At 32.9% G+C, this 27,334-nt stretch overlaps 1 protein-coding gene and 1 long non-coding RNA gene across 2 annotated transcripts in view; one reads left to right on the forward strand and one right to left on the reverse strand.

The window, feature by feature from the left end:
• The window catches only part of LOC128881064 (uncharacterized), a 30,269-nt gene extending 4,554 nt beyond the window's left edge, over nt 1-25,715 (reverse strand). The window contains exon 1 of the long non-coding RNA XR_008457976.1: nt 25,580-25,715. This is a non-coding gene — a long non-coding RNA (uncharacterized LOC128881064). The remainder of the gene's footprint in view (nt 1-25,579) is intronic.
• The window catches only part of LOC128881056 (cerebellar degeneration-related protein 2), a 135,040-nt gene that overhangs the window by 5,387 nt on the left and 102,319 nt on the right, over nt 1-27,334 (forward strand). The window lies entirely within an intron of this gene.

The raw sequence follows: 27,334 nt of genomic DNA on the forward strand, positions 1-27,334 counted from the left end.
TCTAATTAATAGACGCAATTAACACGAGGAGAGATTGGTTAAAGAAACGTGTGTTTTCCTCCAGTGTTGTAAAATACACGAATACAACCCCGCTTTGAGTAGCTACTGCAAATGTAGGTAATAATACAGTAAATAAATATGGTGTGTAATTTTTAAGAAGCTTCAATCGTTTCCGTGAAATGATATCAGTCTTTCAAATCGGACCGCGACGCAATGATAATTATCATTACTCTATCGGAAGTAACGAAACTTGAACTACGTTTAGCACGCGTGACACGTGTTACTTTTCTTTGTTGAGTAAATATCTAACGCGCCATGACGCAATCGACGGTTTATTAGTTATGCGAATACTTTCTCGCATCGTCGATTCGCAATTCTGCAACATTATACGAGAAAGCAATTTGATTCCATTTCCCTCGGCAGAGGGGCATACCGTTTTATTTCTTAATGATTTTCGGTCATCGAAATCGCTCTGCTATGATAAAATTCTATTGGAATCATAAATAAGAAATAGAACTGACGTACATAGCGATTTATATGCGACATTTGTTCGATTGGAAAGTTGAATTTTTATTCGTTCGTGAAATATTATATTGTATAATTCATATTCTAATTTTGATTTTTTTTCGTTATTGGACTATTTCGCTATTTCGTTATTGAAATATTAAAATAAATGGCTTGCAAGTTGTCTGCAAAAACGAAACATTCAACCTGTAGAGGCTTAATTAATATATTAATATATTATATAGGTATATATATTAGGTATATATTAGGTATATATTTTAGTGTCTATTATATAATGTATACTATTATGGACGAATATATGCTAATGTAAATTAATGTACTTTCGAAAGTCACCCTCTAAGTTGTAAACTCTTCCTAAATAGCCCGGTAGTTAAGTTGTTAAGGACAAGGTAGTAAAATAAAATAAAAACTAGAGACGCACGTGTTTGGTGGAAATGTGAAAGCTTGTGACGAGGTAGGACCTTAAAATATTGTTTAATTATTTAATTGGTTGAGGCTGCAGTATTTCTATTTAGTATTTAACAGATGTTCCCAAGGGAACACAGGACGCGTCCCAAGCGTCCCTCTCGTAAATCCTTACTTACAATTGACTCGTACTATGAAAACAGTTAACCAAACCGACAGGCAAATTTCTGGTCGACCAAGTAAGGACCATTAAGAATTCCAAAATAAAGTTTGCCGTGACAGTCAATTACGAGGAAATAACAAGTTTTCATTTTACATAATACATTTTACATAATACAATATACGTATTTCGAATACTAACGATAAATGTAACAACGAAAATTCTGTTCAGTAAAGAATCAATTTTTAAAAGGATTTTTTTTTTATCATTCATTTATTGTTGCATCAGCTTCAACACTTAGCAGTCTATCAAAGAACTCGAACCACTACGGCTTAAAATTTGAGAAAACCTCGTTAATACATGAACTGAACAGCGACTTATATCAAGGTGAACGCCGGAATGGTCATCGTATACAATTCACGGGTATTCAAAGTCCAGAAATATCGGAAATCCAATTTCCATGGAAACTTGGAAAGCAACAGTTTCACTCGTTTCGTGGAATCTCATTCTACGATCGACGTATCCCTTTCAAGGCGGTTAGAAGGATGCATTTATCAGGCAGCAGTCCGTGAAACGTTTCTGGAGTAAAATTGCACGGTAAAAAAACAAAAAGATCGACCATCGCGGGAGTTTGTTGGTTACGTAAGTGAAATTTCGCGTGCGCGCATCGACTCACACCAACGTTCGTACAGTCTCGATTCTTGATTGGGTTTCCTTGTTCGATGCAATATGATTTACGATCTCTATCTTCCTTCTCGAGTATCCTAGCTTGTGTTCTACATGCACAAAAATTCGCGTCTTCGTTATGCTTACTGTTCTCGTAAATTCGGCTGCGTTTCTCCTCTGTTCCGTCGTTCTTGCCGGCTGAACATGCGGCAGAGATGGATTATTCATTTCTGCTGCCTTGTTTACAAGGTCCTTGCCTCAAAGTCTTCCGTTCCCCTGTTCAGGTGCCCTCAGGGGCTGTAGCGGTGTTTGTAGCTACAGTACGGGCTTAGCAATCCCGAGGTACCCGAGCTAGAGGGGGCCCAGCGGGCCCCAATAGATGAGAAGTAAAAGATACTGGAAACACTATTAAAACAATGCAGGAGTCATGTAAAACGATGATAAGAAGAATGGAAACTAGCTGGTTCTTGTTGCTCGCTCACTTCGCGAGCTCGCGAGTAGGGTTGTTCTTGCTCGCCTATTTATATAAACAATAAAATGAAGATAGCAAACGTACTTTTATTGTTTATAAAGTTTTAAGGCCGACATTGCGAGATCAGGCCTTGAAGTCGCATCCGCCAAAGTGTAACGAATATAAAAAAAAATGTCGAATTGAGTAACCTCCTCCTTTTCGAAGTCAATTAAAAATCAGAATTATTAGAAAATATTGTCCTCGTCTCTCCTGCAATTTTTGTACCGCCCTCTCTGTCTTTGTCCCGGAGTTTCCTACTTTTTCCGCAACTGTCGCTGAAGTCAACTCGGAGTTTGACTCTGGCTCCTGCGCACCCTTAAGGAAGGTTGCATCTCGTGTAACTGAAAAATCTATTTTTTTATCGTATTTTATTACAACGTATAATGTTAAAAATCTCTTATTAAAATTTTCATTCACCCTTGAATGTTATTTAGAGCAATTTTTATTCCTTCATCGTGAAATACGATTTATTCTGTTAGTTATAAATATGACTCAACTCTGTTAAGAAACATAGAAATATTAACCTTGATAATATGTGAGAAGTATACTAAGTTATTTTCTAATAAAAAAAATTTAGGAAATGATAGCTGCATATTAAAAATTGTAAAAATAAATTTGATATAAATTTGAATTTCTACCGAGAAACGAGTAAACAGTTGTTTATCTTTTCTCTGTTATTCGAAATTTTCAATTTCGATACGATTTTTATCACTATGACGATCGTTATTTTCGATCGTCAAGTTTCTCCATCTGGTAGGACCGTGGGTGGTTCGCTCGAGAATATTGTAAAGTCAATTAACCGGTTAGTGTTTCACAATTATTAACACGTATGGAGAATACTGCAACGGCGATCACCACAATCGATATCGTACGATCGATCTCACCGACAACTATCGCAGGCGATGGAATTAATCGCCGTATTCGATGATAATATCTGAATGCCTCTGTTGAACGAACTCTTAACGCACACGTTGCAATTTGTCTATCTCGTAGACGTCTTGTTACACGGGTGTCACGAACATGAATCTTGAGCTTTGTGTTTCGAGCGAAGATAACTTATTACTTGCCACTGTATTTTTTATAGTGGCATCTGAGAGATATATACAGTGGGTGTAGAATGTATTCGTACACCGATCAATTTCCCAAAAAGCTTTTGTGTGAAATTGTAGTTTCTTAACTTCTTTATTTATAATCAATGATATTTTACACATTCTCGGAAGTCTCTAAGGTAGATATAGTCCAAACAACATTTACTAGTTAATATAATTTGTGAAATTAACAAAAAGAATGCGAAAAGTGTGTAAAAGTATAGAAGCAATAAGTATTTGTACGATTCTTATGACGAACCATTTACAGTAGAGTTTGTAACGTAAACACATTAGTTTATTGCTCCGTACGAATTAGAAAACATCAAATTTCCAGTAAAGTACCTTTAAACAGTTGTGCGAATACTTACTTCTTCGACATTTCTATCGATTAATTGTTTTTTTCTTGTTAATTTCGCAACTTACATAAATAGCTATTCTTTTTTGTAATCTATCTATTCTAGAGATTTCCGACAATATGTGGAATGAGATTGTTTATAAAAAACAAGTTAATAAATTACAATTTTACACAGTTTTTGTGGAAATTGATCAGTGTACGAATACTTTCTACACCCACTGTATGTGGTCTCAGAAAGTTTGAAGTAATAAGAAGGATTCTCTTAAATCTTTATAATGTACTTGATTATGTTTAAAAAAAAAAATTAATTTGTGTTGGTACACTTATTTTGGTACTGGTCTCTGAGAGCTACATAAGTGGTCTGTGACAAGTAATAAGAAGTATTTTTTTTTAATGATTCCATTGAACTAAATTATATTTAACAAGAAGTGTATCATCTCGTTCCTTTCTTAAGGGGCTTGGAACATCAAAAAATGAAAAAAAAAGTCACTTTTTTTGTGAGAAAAAATCAATTTTGTGAAAAAAGATTCCACTTTTTTGTCAACAAATTTTTTTACCACTTCTAGGGCTCCAAATTCAATTTTCTTTGCGTAGAATTGTTCAGAATCGCTTATATTTTAATAAAAAAAAAAAAAAAAAAAAAAAGTGATTATTTTTCATTTTTTGATGTTCCAAGCCCCTTAATTAGCATTGATACTGTACTACGAAATTCCATAAATACATTCATTTTTAATTCACGAATATTAGATTCGTCAAGGTCAAGAGCAACTTCTTCCATTATTTCCACTGGGTTATTACTAAATAATAACAATTCTAAATCGACCTTTAAGTATTATAAATAAATCTACTTTTGTTTCTGTGCGATATTCGTCGACGTTCCCATAACATTCATATTATTTATGGATGTATCGAAAGTTCCAGGATATCGATCAGATTTGTTATCAATTCCATTCCCAACGCCCTCGACTTTCTCAGAAGTCCTACTTCCTCCTTTCCTTTCGTCATTTGGGACATTAATAGTTAACACGCGCGTCGTTACTGTACGATTCGTTATTAATAGACTGCGGAAGTTTATGCAAATGCATAGTTTTATAGGAAATAGTTAAAAGAATGGGACCTAGACAGAAATTTGTTTTGAAATTAGAGTACTATAAAAATGCATTTTTTATTTTGCATATTTTGCATATTTATGTTTAAAAACATATGCAATAATATATTGCATACATTATTTATCCTGCTTATGTGAAATATCTATCTCCACAAATTAGTTTCGTCTATCACCATACTTTCGTATCATAATTGAACTTTAGAAAAGAATGTTGGGTTTTCTACAGTATCGAAAACTTTCTAATATTTTAAATAACGAGGACGTTCAAGGACCAATCAGTGTGCCGGAACAATGTTGGTCTAAATTGAAATACCCACCGATTACTTCGTGTGACATCGAGCGATTGTTCTCTGCGTATAAATTAATTTTGACAGACAAACGCCACCAATTAATACCATTAAATTTGGAAAAAATGCTCGTAATTTATTGTCACGCGAATTATAATATACCAGAATAATCGTGAAAAGTATTTTATATGTGTGTACATAGCGAATATTCTGTAACATACTAATATGTTACTTATTATACTATATTTTATTCAAATTTTTCGTGCATATTTTGCATATGCATGTTACATATTTATCATACATAAACTTCATTCGCACAAGACATTCGCCTTTCGGCTAAAATAAGATAGAGGAGAATGTTGAGTATTCTTTAGATCGATATACTATGCGAGATTAATAACTCCAAATCAACACAAATCTGATCAGTATCGTGGAACTTTCCATACATCCGTAAATAATATGTAATTCGATATGTATTCGATGAATATCGCACAGGAAGAAAAGTAGATTTATTGATATTAATTAGAGGTCATTATAGGAAATAAGTTATTAAATACGAATTAGGTTATTATAGCAGTAATTCACTGGATCTATATTTTGCATTTCTTCTGTGATGTTTAAATTGTTTAAGATAAAGTTCATAATTTGTAGAAGTTTCTTTTATTTATTTCTTAACAAATTATCTAATTAAAGAAAGTAAATCTATTTTACACTTGAAAAGGGCTAGGCTTGTTTTATGATCCTTAACCAGTGATAGGTAAAATATTTATCTAGATAAATACTTCATTTATATTTCTAACATTCTTTATATTTTCTTATATTTTTTACTGATCCATTTATCTGTACGTTACATGTTCAATAATAATTCTAATTTGAATTATAACATGAAATTATAGTTCACGTTGAACGAATACAAGTTTATCGCACAAATCAATAGTCATCAACACAATTTTTATATATGATGCTCATGGCGTTTTTTTTACATTCTATTAGGTAGACCGAAAAGGAATGTCGTTTCTTTTACATTAAACTCAAACTTTCCAATAAATTTCTATCTTTAATTCATTATACGTACATGTATAATCACCCTCATTGTCAGCAGCCTTTTGTCACCTAGTGTGCAAATTTTCAATGCCAGAAAAATCACTGAGCTGATAAATGATAAACAAGTATTTAAGATGGCAAAAAAGACATTACTTTCCAGTCCACCTAATAGAATAAGCTGTATTTTGTAAAAGCTGGAGAGGGTCCTGGAAATAGAGACGAAAACGTCGTTAGTTTGTTAAAATTCGTCGTTTGTTTGTTATTCGCCATCGTTGTATGTATCATTCCACTTCCAAAATAAAATAACGCTTCGATCCGATCGATAACTTACTTTCATTGCCGCTACGATTAACATTGTTCCAGTTCTTGGTGTATTTGTGTTATACTTTCATTTTTTCTTAATTTCTCTTTTATTTGCATCTTCGCAAAACGGTGCGCGGTAACGTATCGCATCCGTGGGCTCGTTATGTTGAATTCCAGAGCGTCTTCCGCGTTCGCGGCTTGATTAATGTTTACGGGAAAGTCGAAAGGCGTAACAGCATCGCTCGCGTCACTTTTAACTCGTCTTCGATACAATTAAAGAAATCCACAAACTAACGAAATAAATATTGATAGGAGCACACCAATTCATCGAAAGTCCAAGCTGCAAGATTAATAAATCTTGAAGGTGGACCGAAATTCATAAAACTCATAATTGGTCAGGAAATAAGAAAATGTAGGTGTGTTTACGTCCGTGTCCATGTTAGTCCACGTAAGAGGTTAGACACAATAAAAATACATAAAAATAAAATGTTAGTACACAAACAATGTACTTTCATGTATATATTTTATTCAAGTGTCTATTGCTTCAGGAAAAGATCCTTCTCAATCTTTTTTTCAATCAATTGGATTGTTTGTTTATTTTCTTACATGCTTAAGGCCTTCAAAATATTTCTACCAAATAATATTAGCAAAATTTCTAAATTGTCATCCCATCCTGTGTTTTTTGTTTCAAATATTTTTATTGCTTACAGTCTCTCGAATATTTCCACCAACATATACTGAACACACATCAAAATTGTCATCTGTGTGTAATTTGTACAAAAATTGAGCAGAGCAGTGGAAAATTTCAGAGAATCGCCTACATACAGTGGGTATAAAATATATTCGTACATTGATCAATTTCCCAAAAAACTGTTGTGTGAAATTGTAGTTTATTAACTCCTTTTTTTTATAATCAATGATATTCTACATATTCTCGGAAATCTCTAGAATATAGTTCAAACAACAATTACTAGTTTATATAATTTGCGAAATTAACAAGAAAATACGAAAAATCGGTAGAAATATAGAAGTAATAAGTATTCGCACGGTTCTTATGACGAACAATTTACAGTAAAATTTGTAACATAAGCACATCAGTTTATTGCTTTGTGGGAATTAGGAAACATTAAATTTCCAGTAAAAAAGACTTAAAAAATACTCTAATAAAGGAATGGAAGAAGATCCTACCCTGAATAATATCGACATTTATGATAGTTAATTTAATGCCTAGAAGAGTTGCAGTAATTATAAAATCAAAGGAAATCCCACGAAGTGTTAATTATATATAAATTAATGTAAATTTCATTTCTTTTTAAACGAAGTTTTAAATATTTAACACTTGTACGAATACTTATTGCTTCTATATTTCTGTCGGTTTATTGGTTTTTCTTGTTGATTTCTCATTTATACAAAATACCTAATCTTTTCGTACTGTATCTATTCTAGAGATTTCCAAGAATATGTATATCATTGCTTATAAAAAAAAAAATTAATGAATTACAATTTCACATAGTTTTTTTTGGATATTGATCGGTGCACGAATACTTTCTACACCCACTGTACATATATAAATAAACATACCAAATTTTAAAAGTTTATGTCGTATACTCTCCTCGCAAAAAGAATTCTGAAAATTGCATCGACACCCTTAAACTCTACATTCATTTATTCTGCTTTGTTTAGATGTTACTTTAAAATCGTACAGAGTTAATTAACCTTGTTACTTAAGATACACAGGACAATATTCAAATAATATTATATTATAGAAATATAATCGTACTAATATCCGAATATTGCCACGGTCGACTCTATGCAAATTCAGGAAATGCTCATTATCGACCTTGTTTCTCTAATTATTTTTAATACGCATAGTTTATCAGGCAACAAGTTAGCGATACTTCAGGCTATCTCGACCACGATCCGGTAGATATCGTTACCGCGTAAACGTTCGTGCCAGCGAGAAAATTTCTTTCTTATCAGCTCGAGAAGCTAGTTCCTGCGTGCACCTCGTTGCAACGTCCCTCCCGGCGTGTTGGTTGCGATTCAATCGATCCGCGATCTACGACCCGATAGCCCGGAAAATCCTCGATCGGATTATGCTATTCGACACGATAATATTAACTGTGAAATTAGCGGCGTTATAAAGTCGTCACGGGCATTGGTTTCTTAAAGAGGCAATCAGCTCCGATTAATCCGCGTCGAAGCTGAGTAACGCGGAACCGATGCGGAATACGCATCGTGTATGTCTAATTTTCAAATTAGAAATCACATACACTGCGCTACGAATACTGAGAATGATTTACATCGAGTAAGTCGGTGTGTAGTTCGTTAATCCTTATTTGCGCTCAATTATAGGTACATTCATGGGTGCCCTTTAAAGAGGGGATTGTCTGGATACTCACTTTCGAGATGGGTTTTTTTATTTCTTTTATTGTAGCATTCTAATCTCGAGGGTGATTTATTCCCCTTTCAAAGAGGTAAATTTATGTGTGTTTTCAGTTAAGTTAATAGTGTACAAGGCTGGAGTTGGTGTGTTTATGGGAGTTTATATGTTTATATTATAGTTTTTCCAAAAAGATTAAGCAATGTTGGGGTCAGTAAGCAGAACACAAGTATTAAATGGTAGTTTGATTTAATTTTTTTAGAATTGACGAAACAAATTGTTTCTTTGATTGTTCGCTTTACAAACAGGTAAAATCTATGTTTGAGTTAAGTTAACCGTTTGACTGAAACGCGTTTATACACGCCCTCGAGAAATGAGCTCAGAGAAATGTTTATATTCGTCAAATAAAGTTTTAAAAAATATCAGGTTATAAAGAATGACGAGACAAATTTTTTTTATATTTACAGTTTATTCACAGGACTCTTAGTTTTGAAAATAAAAATTGAGAAGTTAGAAGTTCGCGTTGGAAAAATTAAATTTCAGAAATAAGGTCTTCTGAGTTTTCAATTTTTATTTTCAAAACTAAGAGTCCTGTGAATAAACTGTAAATACAAGAAAAGTTTCGTTTTATTGTTCTCTATAAGGTGATATTTTTGTTTAATTCGATTGTTCGACTGTTGTTTCTTTTCCTTTAAGACGACAGCAACGGGATCAGACCATAAGACCACTACGAGATCTCTGGAAAAAGGTCTTCTAAGTTTTCAATTTTTATCTCTGAAACTAAAAGTCGTACAAATAAACTGTAGATACAAGAAAAGTTTCGTTTTCTTGTTCTCTATAAGGTGATATTTTTTTTTAATTCGACTGACTGTTGTTTTTTTGTTTAAGACAACACCAACAGAATCAGACCACTGCGAGATCTCAGGAAAAACTGTTTTAAGTAATTAATTTTTATTTTTGAAACTAAACGCCCTATGAATAAACTGTAAATGTAAAAAAGTTCCGTCTCATCGTTCCCTATAAGCTGATATTTTTTTTAAATTCATACCTGTATGCCTTTTTAGAATTTCCAACAAAAATCGTCCCGCTGTGAAAGGGTTAACAGTGTACAAAGCTGAAGTTGGTGTGTATATGGGAGTTCATATGTTTATATTATAGTTTTCCGAAAAAGATTAGACGATATTAGGCCTAGCAAGAAAAATACACGTATTAACTGGTAGTTTGATTTGATCTAATTAGCATCGATGAAAGAAATTTTTTCTATGTTTATCGAAAAGGGGGGCACCGCTAATTAATATAATCAACGTTCTGTGAACTCTCGAGATGAACGATGAGAGTTAAACGCGAAGGAACTGCTGAACATACTTCAGTTAATCGTAGAGAATATCTCGAGTGTTGAATATTCTACAAACTGGAGATCCATTTAGGCTGAAGGCATGCATACAAATTATTGGAAATATAGTTTGTAATTATACTACAGTAACATCTAAAGAAATATTCAAACAACGACTAAAAGAAGAATGGAATCATATTAAATGGAATACTACAGAAAATATCGAAAAAAATAGTTCGTAATACGTTGCAACTATTAAGAAATAATAAGAACAACAAATTTACTATTGGCAAAAATGAAGAAGAATTAGCTTAGAAATAACGAAATTATTATTAATGGCACAGAAAATTAATTGACACACAAAACAGTAAACCTGAAAAATTAAATAAGCAACGAAATGATCCAAACAACCTCATTTGATGATATACATTAATTCAGATTCCAAGGTGCAATATTCTCCGTTTGAAACGCACCGTTTAGCAGCAAGCGCCGCATCAAAACATTTTTCGTATCGGACGAGAACAATTGAATGAATACGTAGACTAAATAATAGATTCTCTCGGTTTCTATAGCACTAGTTCATGCCTCACATTACACGAATCTCGTTCATTGTTCGACGTAATTATATCAACGCGTTACGCATACATACTCATACACGGTAAACGGAAAGCAGAGAAAGCCCATAGGCGTTCCGTTTTTCCTTGCCATTTCCTACTCTCCTACATTTTATACAAACCGTGTGCGCGCACGGTGTTACGTGTACCTGACGTTTTACGCAGCGAGTGATCTCAAACAAGCGTCTTTTTTCGTAAATGCCTAGGACGGTGCAAAATGGTCGTTAAACGACGTGTAGTAGGTACAGCGGTTCGAAAAGAAATTATTTCCGCGCTCAGCCTTCTGAGGATAACTATCTTTAGACAAACAGTAGGTACATTAGCATGGTTTATATGTTTTGGTGTTTTGTTATATGCGGAAATAATTTTGATTTTAACAGAAACGTTAAGAATTTATCGTCTCCAAGTATAACAAACTAGCCGCGCCCCGCAGTTCTATCTGCGTGGAACATTATTATTATTCTGTGTATGTTGCATTCGTTATTGCACATTTTATCTTAATGATGTTTCTCAGATGATAAAATGATCCTTTTCTATGAAGATTCATACATTACACCTGATAAGTTCACTTAAAGATCACCTTACAATTTTTAATCTACTTTTAACCTAGAAAGCATTATCTATACCTTTATAGTAATATAATAAAGAGGTAAAATTTGTTGTATTTGTTTGTTTGTTTGTATGTAGGGGTTAATCTCCGGAACTACTGAACCGATTTTATCAATTTTTTCAGTAATAAAAAGCTACACTAACCCTGAGTAACATAGGCTGTTTTATTTTGATAAAAATACGTGTTCAATTTGAAATCTTCAAATTTGTAAATCAAGTCGAAAGAAAAGCGTTGCTTGGCTACTTTATCGGCGTACGCCGACCAAATGGTTGGACATACGTGAAAATAATGTAATACAAAGATATTGGTTATCCATAGATCTTAAAAAAAAGTCAGCGACACGATACACCTAGCTTTTATACTTAAACAACAATAACGTTTTTTGTGTTAATGAATTGAAAATTATTAGGTGAACATTAAGGGTGCTTATTAGGTATAATATATTAATCTTTATAAAAAAAAGAATCGTTTTGTCATCTGAGAAATTTCATGAAGATAAAATTTGCACTTTACAGCATGTTATTTGGTCGCATAGTTTAGAACAGGGCTTCTTAAACTGTGGGTCGCTTAGTGAAATCTTGGGGTCGCGAGATTTTAATGTAAAATATTTAACATTATCTTTTATTTATGTTATCGCAAAAAATGCAGTTTTGACGAAAAATAGGGTGTACAATTTTTGTAACTGTAATAAATACAATTGTACAAGTTTTTGTGCAATTTTTAATTTCATACTTTTGCGTTTTTAAACAAATTCTAAAATATATTTTTTCATATGTATATATATCGTTACCTAATCAATCAATCATCACAAAATACTTACATATGTTTATTTTATATTTTCTATTCCCAATCCTAAATGAGCTCGTGAATGAAACAAGTTTAAGAAGCCCTGGTTTAGGAGATAATGAAAAATGAAAATATAATTCACAGAGGAATGAATTATAGGTAATTCATCACACTACCGAATTCTTCATTAATGTTTACATTTAAAAATCTATCGCTACCCTACACCCAGTTAAATGCGTTCAGCTGTTGCGAAGTACATAACTACATACTTACATAAACACTACAGTAATTATTCCAGCTACGTGAATAAGAATAGTATCGAGGGTGAGACCGCGGGGCACAGCAGTTCAAAAATAAAAAATGAAACGTGTCCTATCGCGTCGTTCTCATCGATAAACCCTGTAGCACAGATAATTTATCTGAAATAAATATCGAGATAATGTAGCGTTAACTCTTTGAAAATTTCTCCTCGCCTCCTGAATGACCATCTGCGTCCACGCACGGAGGAGCGTCTTACAAATTGAAAGTACCTTCCCTCGGAAAACTGTTTACCTTGCTTTCGTCGCGGTGAGCATCGTTTGTATCACGGACAGCCTTTTCAAGTGGAACGATGTTTTCGAAAGCCGAAGATCGACTTCCTAGGAACAATGTTCCTGTGGCCAGCTACACGATTCGTAAAAGGCGATGTTTGCTGATTAGAAAGTACCAATCGAGTGCACATTTTGATCCGAGCCACGAGGTAACACTCTCACGTTACTGTTCCCGCGACATCGACGGCGCATCGAAACTCGATCGCGTTCCGAGCCTTTCGACCGGCTGCCAATTACAAATTGTAAAAGCTGCCAATTATAGACACGCTCGCAACGATACGGGACTCGAATTATGGCTGTCGCAGATTTATTGCAGAGACAGTTTCTTGGAGAAGTGGAACGGTCCAGCTAGCGAGCCACCGCTGGAAGAACAGGATATTATCGAAGTCGCTCGAAGAAATGTCGTAACGTTAACGACTTATGCGATTTTGTAATTCATTATGCCGCATAATTTATGCATGGCTAATGCACTATTGAACGAGATTCGTTAGAACCTAGACATGGGAGATAGGAGGAGTTAATTGCTGGTATTATGGCAGTAGATTAAGGAAATGCTGCACCGTGAAGGCTACATAATCTTGTTAAAAATTAGACATTTATTATAGTCGAAAGAAATGAGTGTTTAATTAGCTTACATAGTTCGTTCTATTTTCGTCTTCCTTGGTGTGAAATGATAAATTGTGATAATGTTTCAGATGGTTATCTTTCGTTTCATAGAAGACCTTTTGTTTCGTGTTACTTTATATCAATTTTATAATTAATTTTTCTATCTCTAAATACGTGTTGCATGTTTGTTAACATGTGCACATTAATTTTGTATGATTTCATAACGGGAAGGAGGAAATGGTATCCGATTAGCTTGTGATAAATGATGCTTATCATGTTTCTATATACCTATAACTTTGTTCGTAGTTTCTGATCTAACTATATAAAAATATTGTTACCACATTTTCTAATGGTAAATAACACGTTTTACACATTTCTTCTTATATATACACATTACGATTAAAAAAACTTTTATTTTCACATAATATGTAGATACAACTATTACCTTTCCTCGATGAAGACCAAAATAGAATGATCGTAATAAATAATGATTGCATCATTAATGCTGGGTAAACATTTCTGTTTGAATTAGAGTTATAAATAATTAAATGTAGCAACAGGTAATTTATTTCTGCATCTAATACAATACAAATAGAAAATTATCTGGCTCATAACTGAACAGCAAGCATGATTTTTCGTGACTATATCTAGAAAGCCTAGTAACTCCTTTAAATAATAATAAAATACGATTTTAGGTCGAAATTCTAATGAATCGTGTGAAAATTTTTTACTTCGAAACTAAATACCAAGCATGATTTTTCTTGACTACATTTAGAAACCCTAAACTCCTTTAAATAATAATAGAATAGGATTTTGGGTCGAAATTCTAACGAATCATGTGAAAATGTACTTCACAACTGAACAACAAGCATGAATACATCTAGTAACCCTGATAAGCCCCTTAAGTAATTAAAAGCGTAGAATTTCAAGTCGAAAATCTAACGAGCCGTGCGTCTCGTTTTTATTTACATTTATAGATTTAGAGCGATGTTGCCCGTAGGCGTGCACGTGTGACACACATCGGTAGGTGTACCTGATTGCAACCAATACTTGCAATTCGATCGAGGTAGCGCTAGATATTTATTCAATTAGACTCTCAGCGCCGAGAGTCGCTCTCTCCTTTGAATCGATCCTCGAAACGATCTACACGATCGATCCACGCGCGACCAGTGACCAATGCGTAGATCCGCTCGTGATTTCCTCGGGGCTGTCGTTAATTGGAAAAGAAATTTTCAGTCGTGAGCTACTCGTGATTTTCTTATTTTCCTGCATGCGCTAATGATGCACAAAATCGACCAGCGGCCGCAGATAGTACGTAACGAACGATCGAAAGATACGGGGCATTATTTTCGCCTCTTAATGAAACGTCGAGTTCGTACTGCGAATTTAATCACAATATAACCTCCATTAGGCGAACTGATAGGGAAACATGACCGTACCGATAATCGAGCGCTAATTTTTCTGCCGTTGACCATTCAATTTTTAACGTACCGGGTGTATCACGTAACTTGTGCAGCTGTAGTATCTCGTAGTCCTTTTACGGGAGGACTTCATGCAGCGTATTATCAAAACCAAAACTGAATTGTATTAGAAATTAAACTGGTTAAGTGAGTCTCATTTTCGTATTACCCTACGAATTTATATTACTATTTATATATGTAGTAATTTATTTATCTACTTGTATCGCGGAAACTAGTGCAGCTGCGATAAGATCAAATTATTAAATAGGTAAAGAGGCTCATACATTTGTCTCTGTAGAGAGTCTTACTTCCAGCTACAGTCTTTCGTCGATACATTTACTTTATTCCTTTAATTTTTATTTACAGTCACGTTATCTTGCTTATCTTACAAATAATATTCTCTTACTATAAATGAAATGCACTTACATTTTATTTTTTACTATTTATATTTTAGTTTTACTTGGTACGATCTTACTTATTTTATAAATAGTATTTTTTGCTGTACATAAAGTATATTAACATTTTGTTTCTTTTTTTTTAATATGATGACTGGGATCCCCAAACAAAAACTGTACAAAGTATGTACGAGCACAAATCAATTTTTTATCATATCACAGCTATTCTCCTAAATCGTGAATAAATTATAACTTTTTTTAAAAATAGGTAAATTTCTCCGTGAAATTCAGAATTTTGTTTCAATTTTCATTTGAAACATCACCTTGAAATATCAACAGAATCCTACTATTAGGCCACAGCCACAGGTATTTAATTTCAGAACATTTTTGGTCTTTTACACCACATATTTTATTCTCCCTCGTGCAATTTTCATATTTGCATCAACGTCGTGTTTAAAGTAATTCGAAACGTGCAACTCCACGGATTATTTTCATCAGTGCCTTCTAAAAACCCGCTTGCCTTCATTACCACCGGGAAAATTAATGACAGCGGTACGACTTGTACTTTCCACTACCATCTCCTGCCTGGTGGTACTACTCATCGCGTTTTAAGTTTTAACACACGATAGGTCATCGTAATAAATATACGTGCCTCCGTTGAAAAATCTCCGTTTCGGATGCCGACGAGTGAATATTAATAATGTTAAGTAGGTGAAGAGGCTCAAAGTTTCTCTCCGCAGAGAGGCTTATACCAGCTATCGTTTATGCATTTACTTCATTTCCTTAATGCAATGTGGAATACAAGTCTGCGTCTCGATAGTAAAATATGACAGGTTCAAATTTTAGAGGTTTAACATTGTAAGTAGCAATATAATAGAACAAGGTATTATTTAAAGTGACTTGGCATATTTTTATTAAATTTTAAATATTTAGTGTCCATGAGGTTTGAGGGAGGGAATTGTGAGCTTACTAGAGTTAAGTTTATGCAAAATTATTTCAAACGGAAAAACACAGGGAGTCTCAAAGCTTTATGATTATTAGCGTCGTCCTTCCATTACAGTAATAATTTCATATAAATACAAAAATGTAATATACATTTTATAAAAATATTATCAGGTAATATGATATTATTCTATAGTTATAGAGTATTAGTTCCTATTTCACACAGTATCATCATTTACGTTACTCGATACTTAATTCATAACGCATCTTTTCCTGAATCGGATAATAATTTTGTTTTCTTGTAGGAATCATTAAATCTCCTATTTATACATTTGTATTTATCATTACTATAAAAGTCGTTTCTCGCGTACTTGCTTATATACTTATATATACTTAATGCTTATATGTCGGAAACTGAAGTTAATTTTATTCCGAAATATTAGAAAGAAATAATTACAAAAATTAAGATTAGGTAAAAGAATAGGTATTAGTTATTCTAAAATAAAAATCACGAATGGTCAAGTGTTTTACAGAATGATCGTTTGAATTATTATCGCAGATAGCAGATACCTTATCGCCTAATACTTAAGTGTATTTCGTTGTAGGTAAGAGCGTGCACTGATTTCATTATGCAAGTAGATAGAGAGCTGATCGGTACAGCTAAGGAAGAGTTGGAAAACAGATTCCTCTTCCGTTTCTACGACTAGAAGCGATCGCCCCGATTTCACGCTGTCACTTTTATTCGATGCATCATCTAATACCTACGTATTAGACGTGTTTACCTCTAAGATCACGCAAACTCATTTCACGCTGACCTCTCGTAGCCGAGCACCAAGTCACTCGCGTGTTCTAATCCTCTCGTGCTACGAACAAATTGCGGTTTCGAGTCTTGTTTCAGGAAAAACATAATTTGAAATGTTCAACAAATCATTTAGATATGCTTGTACGCAATAATACGGTTAGCAATGTAGATTCCTTAAATGTTATACAGCAATGTAAAAATGAATATGATATAAAAAGAAAAGAGTTGATGTACTTTCATTGCCAAAAAGAAAAAAAAAGGAAATTAGTTATGAAACTTAAAAGTACTCTTCAAAATGAAATCACTGATCAATAAACTATAATATCATACGTATTATGTTATTTCATTAATATATAATACTATATAAGAATATATATATATATATATAAATTAATATTATTATAGATCAATACTTTTTTTATTGGATTCGTCTGGTCAATTGTTCGATTAAATTTGTATAAAAAAAAATGAATTATGGATCCTAATACCAATGATTAATTAATAAGAAATCTATATCCATTTAATTATACAAATTTAAGATTGACTATATATGTTAATTCATGAATTTATCAAATATGTCACAAGTAAATATAATTCCACTAAATTAACAAGATTAATTACTATATATTTATTAATACATAATGATACATGATATGTATGATTTCATTCTTTTAATATATAATCAATTTATACATTATATAGATAAATATATCTCATCAATTATTACATTATTTTTGAGTCGTATAAACGAATTTACCGAAAAAGACCTAAAACTAAGGTCGAAACGTGTATTGTATGCCTGAGCATCCTTGTTCTATGTTCAATATATTCTACAATTATTACAATAACGTTATTTCATTTTGTATAAGTGTATATACCTTTTGATTATATTCAGCATGTGTTTATTACACTAATTTATATCATAAATGCATAAAATCCGCGGTCTACTTGTCAATTATTACATTATTTTTGAGTCGTATAAACGAATTTACCGTAAACGGTTTAAAAATAAGGTCGAAACGTGTATTTTATGCGTGAGTATCCTCGTTCGAGCTAACGTGTTTATTTTTTATTAAAAATTGGCTATACACGCGTTTGTCAGCACCAGTGAAAAGGTTAAAGGGAAAAGCATGTTCGACCGTAGCACGTTTTTCTTATTCTCACTTGCAACCCTGCACAGAATCAAAGCCGACGTCCCGAACAGAACTGTCCGATTGCAGCTACAAGATTGCAGCCGCAAGAATTCAAGCGAGGTTCTCCGTTTCCCTTCCCACTCCCATCGCGGCTTTTCCTTCTGCGTTTAGCAGGTGATCGATACCCGCGATCGCCGAACATGCATGCCAATTGGATAAATCACGACAAAGTGTAAACGTTTCGATTCCAACGAGTTTTACGCATTTTTCTCCCGTCTCGATTAAACTCGGTGGCTCGTAAAAGCCGGCGCGCAGGTTCCTCGCGCATCTTAGTTAAGGGATTAGAAACTCGGCGATTTTCTCTCGTTAAACGGGGATCCGAGGACGTAAAAACGTCATACTTCTTCCCGATGGAACTTGTTTATCGCGCGGTTAAAATATCGCACATGGGAACACAGTTACACGAATGATTAATCACCATGAATAATCCTTCGAGATTGAGTAATTGCACTCTAATGATCCATTCATTTTATAATTAATTTTGAATTATTTACGTAGCTTAGAGTAAACGCGTCCGCGATGATTATTTTCAAATACGCTGATTCACTTCGAATATTGATCATTCGAATTACTTATGTACCTTATTTATTGATAATAATCCATGTAGATGTTGTTACTTGCAAATAATATTCCTACAATTCTCATATTAAAGGGTAACATGTTAAAAACAAAATACTTGATTAAAAATAAAAACACCTGTGTGAATCTTTATATAACGGAATGGACAATATTGAATAGAATATTAAAGCTAAGCAAAAGGTAAAACAGTTTATATTATAAATACAATTATATCTTTGTAATTAGAGAGAGATGTAGAAAACTAATTTCTGAATCCAATTAATAGTAGATACACAAAATGTCCCAGAATTAGTATAAGAACTGGAAATGGTGGGTAGCTGAAACGATTTTGAATCATAATTTCCTTTGCAAAAATGTCGGATGGTGCTTCGTTTTTGAATTATTAACGAAAAATCATCGACCTATCACAGCGCCCGAGTAGTAATAACTCAAAAGCACCATCCGACATTTTTACAAAGGAAATTGTGGTTCAGAATCGTCTCAGCTACCCTCCATTTCCGGTTCTTACACTAATTCTGGTATCAACACCCTGTATATATTTATTTCAGCTTTTCAGCCAAGAAATGGACTTGGTTACATATCTAACAACCATTTTCACATTCTCACACATTCCTCCACACTTCTGCTTTACATACTGATCCTATTACAGTAATTTTCATTATTTTTAGAGTCTATCGCACTAAATTCCGAAGTTGCATCATTTAATACGATGCAAATCCTGCTTGAACATTTTGTAAAAAAATGACTGTTCCTAGGTATATCAAAAACCTACTCTGTTTTCTTAAATTGGGCATTGTAAGTGGATGACCAACAGTACAATTAACGGATTCATAAATAGGGTTTTGATAGATAAAGTGATAACCTCTTCACGCTCTTATCCATATATTTGAACGTTTAATTTTTTCTAATTATAATTACTCTCAATAACAAAAAAAAATTTGATAATAACTTATTTAGTACAGAATCCCTCAACAAGAGGAATGAAAATTGTATGGTTTGGCTGCATCGATAATGTTATTTCTGATGTACAGTTAGAAGAAAAGTGTGAAGAAATATCGTCCCTGAAAAAGTTAAAGTTATCCAGGTGTTCCAAGCTTGAGTTCTGAATTTTAGGAGCACCATCAGTCACAAGTCTTTGTGACTTTATAACAAACGTAAACATCCTAATGCGTGGATAGGCTTAGTGATAGGCTTATCGTGACGAACTGGAAGAACTTACCCCAATAAATATCTCGAACCAGCTACTTTTCTTGTTTATCAGACACGATATATCGTACATTTAACGTACAGTTCCAGAAACTGACAATTTTTTCTTTTTCTCTTAACGAAGTTATATAAATATTAAAGGAACGAAAACGACGATCGTTTAAACTTCATTTCGGGTGATATACACTGATGGACATAATTATACGACACCCCATTTATTTAAAAAAAAAAAATATGTATAAGCTTGTATACGTAGCGTAAATGATGATGGGATGAAAGAGTACTATTCGCGAGCTCCATCACAATGTAAACAAACACAAAGCGTCGAAGCATTTCCAAGAATAGTAATGTTTGGTTTCTTCTGTGGGACAAAATTATAAGAGATTAATGTTAGTCGACTACAGACAGTTGTTGAATCTAAATGTACTCGTGTGTTTCGTACTGTGAATTCTCTATTATAGTGATTTTGTTAGTATAAAATAGAAAAACATTAAAACTAAAATCATGCCACGTGGTAAAGTTATAGCTGAACAGGAAAAAATAGAAATCTTTCAAAGAAGAGCAAAAGGAGAGAATTTAAAACAAATGTCACTAAAAATGAAAAGAAGTAGGTGTGTAATTCGTAATTTTTTAAATAATCGAAAAAATTACGGAAAAAAGAAGAGATCTGGAAGACCATCATCCCTTACTTTAAGAGACAAAAGAGCAGTTTTAAGGTGTGCATCAAATTCAGCTCTTACACCTAGGCAAATTTTAGTAGAATGTGGGTTAAAAGTATCTGTAAAGACTGTAAAAAGAGTTATACAAAAGACACAGTATCTGAAACGAAAAAAATTTGCTGTTAAACCACCTTTGTCGATAGTACACAAACAGCGTCGACTGGATTTTGCTCTTAATCATCTACAGTGGAAGAAAAAATGGCGGAAAGTGCTTTTTACTGATGAAAAGAAAATTAATTTAGATGGACCTAATGGTTGGAAGTATTATTTTTACGATTTACGATAAGAAGCAAGAATTTTAAGTCGCCGTCAATGCGGTGGAGGATCTGTGATGTTATGGGCAGACATCGGGTATAACGGCAAGACCGAAATCAAGTTCATTGATGGCAGAATGAAAGCTACTGGTTATTTAAAACTAGTAAAATTTCATATTCCAGCAGGACAATGCAGCTGTTCATACAGCTAAAGTTGTAAAAAATTATTTTCATGCTCAAAATATACCAATTTTAGATTGGCCAGCACGGTCTACGGAACTCAATATTATAGAAAATGTGTAGGGTCAGTTGAGTAGAAAAGTATACGAAGGTGGCAAACAATATAACAGTCTTAATGATCTGAAAGTAGCAATTCCGAAAGGTTGGGAAGACTTAGATCAAAAGAATATAAAACATTTATTCAAAAGTCTACCGAAACGAATGATCGAAGTTGCTCAAAATAAAGCAGGCTCTACACATTATTAGTACTTGAAAATGTGTATAAATTTTCAGAACTTTTGTACATTCTCTTTTTCTTTTAGGCAGCGTCTTGTAATTATGTCGAATCGAAATTGTATTATTTTTGAATCGATTAGAAATGTTTTATCATTTTTCGCAAAATTTATCAAGTTGTTATTAAAAAGTAAACCATTCCCTTTTGACTAAGTGTATTTTAATATAACTACATTATTAAGTACCTAAACCAATATTTTTCGGGGTGTCTTATAATTATGTCCACCAGTGTAGACCGAATGGGAGCAGCGGGTTTAATCATCGAAGTGATTCGAGAGCCGATCCTGTTTTACAAAAGTAACGTAATGACACCAATAAGAATGAATTCGCGATAACCGCTATACCAGCGGTACTTGAATACTGACCGCTCATTATCGAAGCGAATATACCGCGGATATCGTCGAATTTATGGTTGAGCGCTTTACGTGTTGATCATTGACGATAAGTTTATGTTTACGATCCACGACGACAGCTGGGCGTTAGATTAACCGTTAGCCTCGCTTAAACATTTATGCCAGGGGTGTAATACGCGATAGTGCAGGAACGATGATGAATGACCGAAGGAGTACCATCCTGTCTTTGTTTGCGTTGCCTTTGACCCTTCGGTACATAAGGTGTAGAAAGTAGCGATGGGAACGATATCGGATCAATCGATAGCTGCATTCATAAATTACAATCTAGTATCGAAGGGTATGAAATATGCGTACTCAGGGACAAAGAGATGGCGTACACTATTATTTTGCATTATAATGCGGTTCAAGAAAGCGTACACTTTTACTGGCAGGCAAATTTAAAGCGTTTTGCCTTGGGCGCCAAGATTTAATACAGATGTGTAATCTGGGTTAGGTATACATTTAAATTATTTTATACATATGATTCCATTAAAAAAAAATATATTATATATATATATATATATATATATATATATATAAACAAATTAATTATTTTTAATGGAATCATATGTATAAAATAATTATACGTTATTATTTTTTATATTAATTAATTATACGTAATAATTATACGTATTAATTATATTAATTATATATATATTATAATATAGTATTTGTTTAGAATGTATCTACAGTAGCACAATTAGACTTATAATTAATTATGATCCCTACGTAAGTGGATTACCTTGAAATTCCTCTTTCATTATGCTAATGAACAATTGTTGGCTATATTCAGCCTATCATTCCAAATACGTGTCGGAATAAAACCTTCATACTATTATACTTTGAATTGCCTTTGGATTTATTAAGTTGTGGACAGCTGCTTTCATTAATATGTTATCGATGCTGTTATGGATAGTAAACGTGACAACAGTACAAATAAAAGTACGAATTTAACGTTAGACAAGACTTTAATACAAACTAAATTGTTTGATGTATTACATGCAGTTGCAGTCTATTCTCTATTGTACAAAAATATATAAAATACAAATATAAATATTACATAAAAATAATATCAAATATTTTTTTGAATTCAAATTTACCATTTCGTGTATGTTCTTTTATGGATGTTTACGAAATATCTTATTAGATAATTATTCTCGTTAAAAAATTGGGTTTGGAGAGTCGAACACTGTAATCATAATGTGAGGAAACTGTCGACGACATGAATGAAAATACTAAATACGGCGTACTTGTACTTCGTTCAGAAGTTGGCACTAAATATTATGCGTGACGGATATTATGCGCACACGATGAAGAAAATTACGTATGATAATTCGTGTGATCTCGCATGTCACCTACTTTCATACTGGTTTTCTGCATTCCTATTAGTTGCTACATTTACGCATACTATTCGCATACCTGACGGAAAGGTTGTCAGTATCAAATAAAATCAACGTCAATCAAGTACTTGCAGAGAAATCAAAAAAATAAAACAGCATTCTTTCGCTATTTATTTTCAATTTTTAATTATCGATTATTTTTAATTATCTAAACGGTGATAATCCTAGAATTTACGTATTAACATATTATTTATTGTAATATAGTGTATATATAATACAATATTATAAAGTAAACATAATATATTGAATATATTGTAAAGGTCTTCTTTTTCTGATTAAGAAGATATATTTTGCGTACGTATCACTTTTCACTGTTCGTTTCACTCACTTTTTATTACTGTAAAACTGGAAGTTTTGGAGCTTTTATATAATCGTTAAGAAACCTAATAATCCAGGAATAATAATAATTTTACTTCTAAATTTTGCATATGTTTCACTTTTCACTGTTCGTTTCACTCACTGTTTAGTGTAAAACTGGAAGTTCTGGTGCTTTTATATAATCGTTAAGAAACCTCATAATAATTTACAAGTAAAATTATTATTATTCCTAGTACGCAGATTAAATCTTGTTCTGTTTAATTATTACCTCTTACGAGGTTCAGCATTGGAGCAAGAGGCGTTTTAACAATCAACTGACGTCAACTATATAGACGAGCGAACTTTTTTGCATTGAAAGAACCAACATAGTATTGCGGAGGAATACAATTGCTTTCAAGACAATGGCAGAAGTCCATGGATTACCGTGCTTAAAATTATTTTTTCTTGTAGTTACGTATTCAATGAATCAAAGTTCTGAAATGTGCAATATTTTCAAGGCCATCGTATTACGATACATTATATTATTATATTTATATTGCACCATTGATCTACAATTCATAGTTTTACAGTAGGACTTTATGGATAAATAGAACATTCATTTATAGCACTGCACACGTTTGTCTCGAAAATAAGTGAATCCTTTCAAAAAGTATTAGTTTTACAATCATCTAAGTTTGCATAGACAAATATGACATTAATTTATATCACAGCATACACTTACCTTGAAAGTTAGCGATTTTGAAAAGAAAATGTTAATTGTACAATAACCTATATCATGATTTCACATTAATTTATATTTTTGTAGACAAATAGAAACATTCATTTATCATATCATATCACACATTTCACGTATCTGTCTTAAAAATGAACGATTCTTATAAAAAAAATGGTATAAATAGTTCCGCACTAGTGCAATATTGCAGTCGAGAGCATTTGGACTAATATTCTCATAGTAAAACATATTCTACTCCAGATAAAAAGTCACATTTTTATTGCACAGAACATTATTTCACAATCTGAAATTCGCAATTATCAAAAGTCACGTAAAACGTAATATTTCAAGCTGAAAATCTCGTTTGCAAGTGTACCGTACATTGAACATCTGCTCAATATTTGTTTACATTCGTCGTTCTCTAAGAAATTGTCGAGAAGTAAGCGATGAAAAAGTTAAATCGCGTTCCGTCACGGAAGGTCAGCGACATCAGAGTGAAAAGTGCAAAAAATTACTTTCTACTCGCTCGTGTCTCTGCTTCGCCAAAGTGCAAACCGATCAAAGTATCATTTACGGCGTTAAACGGCTCTGCTATGAAATAACTATCGTGTCTTCGAAGATAAGATTCGGTTACGCAAACACTAAATGACCCCCGTGTATAATTGTACAGAGTCATGTTTGTCGTCACACGTGTATGTATGTGTTCGTGCAGTCTCGACGCGTGCGCGTATTTTTATGTTTCGCATTTTTACAACCATCTCGATCTCAAACATTTTGCATTAGGCGAAACATATTCTCCATGCCACTACCTTTAGAGTATATTTATTTTCCACGGATCGCCCTTATTTTGGTTGATTTATATTAACTTTTTCGCTCTTCCTAACTAAAATATTCCCATCAATTGTTATAGACAAATTTGCTTTCCACTTTCACAAAACTCTATTTCGATTACACTTTATTCGATCCTTTTCAAAATGACAACAATATAAGAAGTTAAAATCGAAAACATACGAGTCATGGTTAATTCAGAAACATCTAATTTTCCTTAATGTGCAAGATCATTATAGATACATTTTAAACGACAGCGTATAAATATGTAGATTCAATGGTCACTGCCAATTGATATAATTTCCTGAAGGGGGCCTACGAAGGTCGAATCATATATCGCGAATAAACTTTGTTACGTTAAACATCAGATTTTTCCCTAAACGCGATACTATCTACTAATTCATATACGTTACTTAAATACATTTAATATCCGACTCGTACTTACTTTTCATATAAAAATAAAATGGTAGATTTATATCGAACAATACTTACCAATTCGAATATTTAAAATTCTCGATTGCCAAACTGAGTGCCATCTGTTTACCTGGCGTGAAGCTTTATTGCAGTTGTTGAACAATACGCATGAGAAGTTCGAGAAAGTTTCCGTGTTAGAACACAGTCAAACGACATTCCATTTGTCGGTAAACGCACTTAGAATGGTATTGCCACCTTTAACGTCTCTCACAATCGGTGACCTTCGATTCTTCCAGGTGGTTAGCAGCTTTTATATTACATACGTTGCTTCGAATGTGATTCAATCATGAACAGTTACGTTAAACGTTACGCCACCAGCACGCGTTCCATCACGAGCAACGTGACATATTCCGTACAGGGAGATTATAAAATACAGTATCTAATCTTTTATTAGTGCTCTTTTAACAATAGTGCACATCCAAAGATTATTAAAAATATGTTGAAAATTATTTGGGTTCGGTTAAATTATTATTAATTATTATTATTATTATCCATATTGGCTGGTATTATTCTAATAACAGCTTAGAAGGTAACTTCGACTCTGGACTTGTAGCAAAAAAGTCTCGTCGTGTGTATGATAAGTTAATCACACGTAAATTATCAGACACAAAATACATACATAAATCATTTGACTACAGAGAGTTGCAAGTATATTCTGTTTTAAAATATTTTAGACTAGGAACAAACCAATTTAATTATTATTTTATATTATATACAATATAAATAGTAAATATTTTCATAGATAATTGTATTCATTTTTGTCTGTGCACTTTATAGCAAGAATACTCTTTGTTGAAATATTTTAGACTAAGAATAAATCAGTTTTATACTGTATACAATATAAATAGAATTATCAATATCTACAAAATACATACATAAATCATTTGATTACAGAGAGTTGCAAGTATATTCTGTTTGAAAATATTTTAGACTAGGAACAAACAAATTTAATAATTATTTTATATTATATACAATATAAATAGTACATACTTTCATAGATAATTGTATTCATTTTTGTCTATGTATTTTATAGCAAGAATACTCCATCTTGAAATATTTTGGATTCAGAATAAATCAGTTTTATACTGTATACAATATAAACAGTATTATCAATATCTACAAAATACATAATTGTGTTAATGTAATACTCTTGTGTTTATCGTGTTAAACCTGAAAAATTCGCGCAGAGATCGAAGAAGCACGTAATGCATTGGAGGTTGAAAAGAATAATATTACGAAAGGTTAAAAAAAAACCGACTAGTTCCTGGCAATTTAATGGAAGTAGGCAATTAAGTCGCCCTAGATACTTCTACGTTGCGGTGAGAGGCAATTCAATCAAACTCACCTTAACGAAAGTCGCCTGAACCAACCAGTTTAGGCGCGAAAGCGACATCAGTTCAAACGGATAAATGCGTGGAAAAGTAAATCGCTCCAATTCCATATGCAATCGTTGACGTTGACAAATTTTTCAATGAATGGGTTCACTATTTACTTACGAAGCATCATACAATACGAAAGGAAAGTATCCTACTGTCGTTAGCATACATTACTATTTATGAATATGACAAAAGGTCAAGGATGATGGACAATTTTAAGTGTGAATCAATGTATGTACAACTATCTATGTATATACAATAGTGATGAATTACTATCATTAATATTCTTTCAATATGTGAACATGCAAGAATTTCTGATTAGAAAATGCTATGTCACAGGTAGATGATTATGATAAATAAGTTGAAAATTTATGTGATCATACGCGACTCCAATATT

This window comes from Hylaeus volcanicus, chromosome 8 (assembly GCF_026283585.1).
Source record: "Hylaeus volcanicus isolate JK05 chromosome 8, UHH_iyHylVolc1.0_haploid, whole genome shotgun sequence".
Lineage (NCBI taxonomy): Eukaryota > Metazoa > Arthropoda > Insecta > Hymenoptera > Colletidae > Hylaeus > Hylaeus volcanicus.